This window comes from Cicer arietinum, chromosome 1 (assembly GCF_000331145.2).
Source record: "Cicer arietinum cultivar CDC Frontier isolate Library 1 chromosome 1, Cicar.CDCFrontier_v2.0, whole genome shotgun sequence".
NCBI lineage: Eukaryota > Viridiplantae > Streptophyta > Magnoliopsida > Fabales > Fabaceae > Cicer > Cicer arietinum.
Window position 1 is genome coordinate 22,471,961 of NC_021160.2, and position 5,950 is coordinate 22,477,910.

General features: G+C 31.9%; 1 pseudogene; it reads right to left on the reverse strand.

The window, feature by feature from the left end:
• Nucleotides 1–2,436: 2,436 nt before the first annotated feature.
• On the reverse strand, nt 2,437–4,305 carry LOC140918676 (protein PIN-LIKES 6-like; annotated as a pseudogene).
• Nucleotides 4,306–5,950: the final 1,645 nt, after the last annotated feature.

Genomic DNA, 5,950 nt, shown 5'->3' on the forward strand with positions numbered 1-5,950 from the left:
GTGTGATGGATTGTAAAACTATTTCGAAACCCAATTTGTCGTGGTGAATGTGTGGGAATTGCTAAGTGTTAAGATGTGGAATTGTGTATGAATGTGATTGAGTTAGTTTATGTATTTTTGGAAGAATATGCAGGGAAATCGATTTCCCAATCGATTGGATGAGTTACAGGGACTTTCCTAATTTGGCATAATCGATTTGCCAATCGATTTTATAAAATGTTTTTCAAAACCATTTAAGAAAATCGATTTGGCCATACAGGAATTCAGCAAAACTGACAAAATCGATTTGGAAATTGATTGACATTAAGTCAGGGGCTCAGCTATTCATTCAATTGATTGCCCAATCGATTGAATTAAGCCCAGAGTTTAAATTTCACTAAAAACCTTCAGGAAATCGATTTGGAAATCGATTGGCTTAGTAGAAATTCTTATTTTGGGTTAGATAACAGATTGCTCAATTGATTTATCAATGTCTTGGTTAGTTATGCATTACTTGATGGATTGTGAACTTTATTTTGATTTCATTTTTATTTGGCAAGTGTTATATGAACTTTTAGCATATGGAAAACCTTTTAAGGTGCATGCTAAGTGGAAAGGTTATTTGTGCATTTAAAAACTTAAATGTTATGTGTTAACTGTTAATTTTGGTTGGTGACCCTTTACAACTATTGTGGAAATCTGGGCTTTGCCCTCAGATGAGAGTCAGGACAATCCTACCGGTTCGTACCCTGTGGATGGGAATGTAGAGGGGAATGCCTGACTGGAGCTATGTTAGGAGGATCTTACGGGGCGCGTGGAGATCACTCAGGGCGTTTAGTTTGTTTTGGAGAATGATCAGATTAGGTTGACATAGAGGGAACAAACGTCTTTCTTTTGAATTATATTTATTTTAAAATGGAAGACTGTACCTATACTAATATTGTCAGCTTGACATGTTATTTTCGATGGGTTACATGGACCACTTTTTGTTGTGTAAATATTTTGGATTCATATTTTGAGAAACTTTTCCGCTGCTTGTAAATTATAATGACTCAATTATTTATCCAAAGGTATTACCTTATTTAATTCTTGATTTATTTTAATTTCTTTTGAAAAAAAATACACGCTCGCTAAGAAAAACGGGGTGTTACAAGAAGCATGTTGATGAGCTGATAAAGTATCACGTTGCACCGAGACACATCTTGTCATCTTTGAGAGATCGAAATAAGGAGAACATGACTAATATCTCTCAAACTTATAAGCCACGAACCACATATATGAAGAATTTGAAAGGACCCAGGGTTGGTATGCAACATTTGTTGAAGTTACTTGAAGCTGATAAGTATGCTTGTTGGAGTATGACTCATGAAGACTCCAACATTATGAGGGACTGATATATTTTGGAGGCACCCAAATTCCATAACTTTGTTGAACATGTTCCCTCTTATATTGATCATGGATAACACATACAAAACCAATAAGTATAGATTACCATTGTTTGAAATTGTTGGTGTAACTTTAACTAGGTTGAAATTCAATGTTGCATTTACTTACATGGACTTTGAGCGTCAGGAAAACTTTTGTTGGGCATTGGAGAAGTTAAAATAGTTGTTTGTTTCAAATACCTCATTTCCTCAAATGATCGTGGCTGACAGAGAAATTGTTTTGATAAATGCAATTGAGGTTGTATTTTCATCTTCAACAAATTTACTTTGTCAACTTCATATCAACAAAAATATTAGAGTCAGATGCAAACATTATATATTGAAGAAGGATATGCAGGAACCTATTCTAGATTTGTGGAGGAAAATTGTTTATTGTTATGAAGAGAAGGAGTATGAGGACTTTTTGTAAATGTTTGAACAAACATTTTTCAAGAATATTATTTTCTTTGATTACATCAGAGACAAATGGTCACTACTAGAAAAAACGCTTTTAGAGACCAATTTTTCGGTCACTAAATAGAAAAAATCAGTCACTAAATCCAATAGCGACCGAATTAGTGACCAATTTAAATCAGTTGGTAAACTACTAGTCGCTAGCTGTTGCGACCAAATCAGCGACCAAATTTAGTGACCGATTTAGCGACCGTATTTAGTGACCGATTTAGTGACCGAATTTAGTAACCAATTTAGTGACCGATTTTGTGACTGAATTTTGTGACTAATTTTGTGACCGATTATTGAGACTGATTTAGCAACCACTTTGAATTAATTTTTTATGTCAATAGCGACCAATTTAGAGACGAAATTTGTGATATAAATTATTATTTTTATTAAATATTTGGTCACCAATTACGTCTCTAAATATTACCGTTTTTTTTAAAATACATTACTTTAATGTTCAAAAGAACAATAAAAATAATTTTTTAATTAATACAAATAAAATTTTAGTTTAAACATAATATATTTAGTTATAACAAATTACAACATATTGGTTCTTCATATTAACTTATCACTATCCATCGAACTCTTCACCATCATGATCACGAGCATCATTATCAGCAATCTCATCATCAAAATCACCAGCATGATGATCACCAATCTCATCATCATTATCACTAATCTCATCTTCATAAATTTGATCTCTAGTATATGGCATGGGTTTAAAGTTCAAGCTATTCATCAGTTGTTTTATCAAGTGGTTGTTGCGCTCAACTGCTCTATTTGTATTAGCCAATTCCTCAACATGATCCACGATAATTAGGTCTCCCTAATAATACAGTAGATTCCATTCTAAGACCATATACTCGTTCTCTTTTTATTCCAACAACCTCACACCACACATCTAAACTTACCATCGACGAGGTTGCCTCCCAATGCCAACAGAATGCAAGGAATCATGGCCTCCCTGATTACCAAAGAAACTTTTAGACATCATCACATATTAAAGCTTTTTATGTATCTCACTCACAATGAATTTTGAAGATAAATTATTTGTTATCACTATTATAAAACTAATATATTATGGTTCAGTTCCATAATACATACTTTTGAAGTTTATCTGTTTATGGATTGCTGTATAACCAAAATTGACTGTTTTTGTTTTTTCAAAAGCAAAAAAAATTGAGAGGAAGAAGAAATTTTCTTCTAAACCAATAGCAGAACAGAATGAAAAAAAAAATTGACCTCCAAAACGGCTCAGTGTCTATATTGTTGTAAACTTGTAAACCAAAATTTGATGTTACAAGTTAAATGAATAGTTAGAAAAAACTAAGTGAGTATATGTACTCTGTGTATGGTGCAACAGCTGTAGAGGATCCAAACACTAAATGTTATCCATGGCAAGAAAAAAAGTTTCATGTTGAAAGTTGGTATGTTTTCTCAAAATAGAGAATAGTTTACATAAAAAGTTGATAGCCGAAACTATATGAATGCAAAAGCTCCCACAATATTGAAAAATTAAAAAGCATACCGAAGAATCATGCAACTGTCAGTGAAGAAGAATAGTGGAGCTTCCGGCGTACAAATCAATTTCTTCAGAAATGGGACTGCACCAAGTGTCATGGCTAGAATCTGCCAAGCACGTGTAAACAACTCGATCAAAACCAACTCATTAGATATTAATTAACATGAAACAGATCTATTTACCAAAAAACCAGTAAACTAAACTAGTTCACAAACATTACTTCCACTTGAACACAAAATCTCTACAAGTGTTTCCTAATATTTTTTAACTAAGATTTGTCAGGAAATCCAGATTTTTAGTGCACAAATCTGTTTCTCTAATTGCTCTACCAGATATTGCAGAAAACATATATTACATATGCTGAACAATCCTATCAGGATATAAATAACCACCAACCACACACGCCAACACAAAATGAAACAGGGTGAAGAGAATCGAGTATATAAAATGATAAAAAATAAATACTAGTTATAGGTTCAATAAGGAGAAACTCACTGATGCAATGATAGGGGGTTGAAGAATTTGCTTAAGCTTCAACTTCTCGTACAGGAATGCTAATATAATTTTCATCTACATCAACAAACATGTGTAAACATTGTATTCAAACAAGCCTCTCACTAGCAATTTAAGTGCATAAATATTAAAACTAAAATGTAAACAATAGTTTAGAAGCAAAATAAATATATTTTTGAAGTTGGACTTGAAGTACATCAGAAGAAAATTCAAAATTTAAACTCAATCTCACATTCGACTTTTCTGAAGCACTTGAACCGACTAGATTGCTCTCCTCCTCCGCTGCCTCCTCCTGAGTAAGCAATGGAACTTGTTCAGGTGCAACACCACTCTTTGTAGTACTGCTCTTTAAGGAAGCCTTTCATTATCAATGTCAAAAGTTCCATCCGGAGGATGTGCCAACATATTAAATACATAGGTGTACAGGATGATAGAACCAACCTAAGACAAATGAGAATTAATAGCCAACTGCAACCATAAATTCCAGTAACACATTACCCCCTTTAGTAAAAATTATCAAATAAGTGCATATTATCAAACACCTTTTATGCATAATTTCTTTACCCCCTTTAGTTAAATAAATTCAAAATGATTACATCACAGAGAAAAAGAAAAAAAACAATAGTAAAGCATAATTAGAAAATTAGAATATAAATTCCTTATCTTTTGGTTCACGATAGCCGACAAGACGACAAACAATGAGGGCTTCACGCTACATTGTAGTTTAACGGTTTAAGAGACCCGGTTGGCTTCACGTCGTAGTTGCGGAGGTTGGTTTGAGAGTGGATTAACAACGAAGGATGGTTGTAGGATTTGTGGTGGGTTGAGAAAGAAAAAGGAAAAGGTTTTTTTTTTTTTTTTTTTTTTTTTTTTGTAGAAAAATTGATTGAAATCATCAAGAGAACTCAATGCTTGGTGGGAATAGTGAAAGAAAATAAAGAGAAGTGAACGAAATAATTGATATTGCTTTGGCTTAACTGCTTGAACCAGGTAGGTTGAGAGTCGATTACTTTGAGTTGTGGTGTTGAGAAAGAACTCTTGAAGGAAATGAGGTTTTAAGCTTTATTTGAGTAAATTGAAAAAGAAAAAAATTTGACGGAACAAATATTCAAATGCATAATTACATAACTTTCTTTTTTTATTTCTTTTTTTCTACTTAATTATTAAATATTTCACATTTTCTAAAAAAAATAATTCTGCAAAAACTATTTCACATTTTTCTTTTTTTATTAGTAAAGAAAATTAAATTATGTAATTAAAAAATAATTAGCGACTAAAATTTTGGTTGCTAAAATTTAGTTGCTATTTCAATCTCTACTTTTTGCGACCAATGTAGTGACAGAATAATATTTAGTTTCAAGGTTTAAAATTTCAGTCTCTATTTCGGTCGCTAGTGTAAAAGGCAAATTTTATATTAGTGATAATTAGTGACTGAATTTTTTGTCGCTAAAATTTTGTTGCTATTTCAGTCTCTAATTATTAGCGACCGATTTAGTGACGAAAAAATATTTAGTTCATAAGTTCAAAATTACGGTCTCTATTTCAGTCGCCAGTGTGACTGAAAATATTTTGTCTCTAAATCGGTCACTATAGGCGAAATTTCTAGTAGTGGGTTGACTGCTCACAAGAAAAGATTTGTTGAAGCAAGAATCAATTGAGTGTGGCATCTAGAAAATACTATGATTAATAGGTACGTCATTAAAACTTTGCATTTTATTTTATATTTATACATGTTTAGGATTAATCATGTACATTTTAATACTTTGCATTTTATTTTATATTTATACATGTTTAAGATTAAATATGCATGTTTGATATATTTTCTAATTGAAATAATATCAAACATTTTTTTTATGTTTTAATATTAGGGTTGAGTCTGCTCATTGGTTATTGAAGAGATATTTGGAACACAGTAAATGAGATTTCTGTAAGGCGTGAGATGGTATGAATGAGATATCAAAGTTGCAAATTATTAATATAAACGGTCATTCGAGCCAAGTAAGGATCACAAATAGCATATACACAACAATCTATTCTATGAGAAATTGAC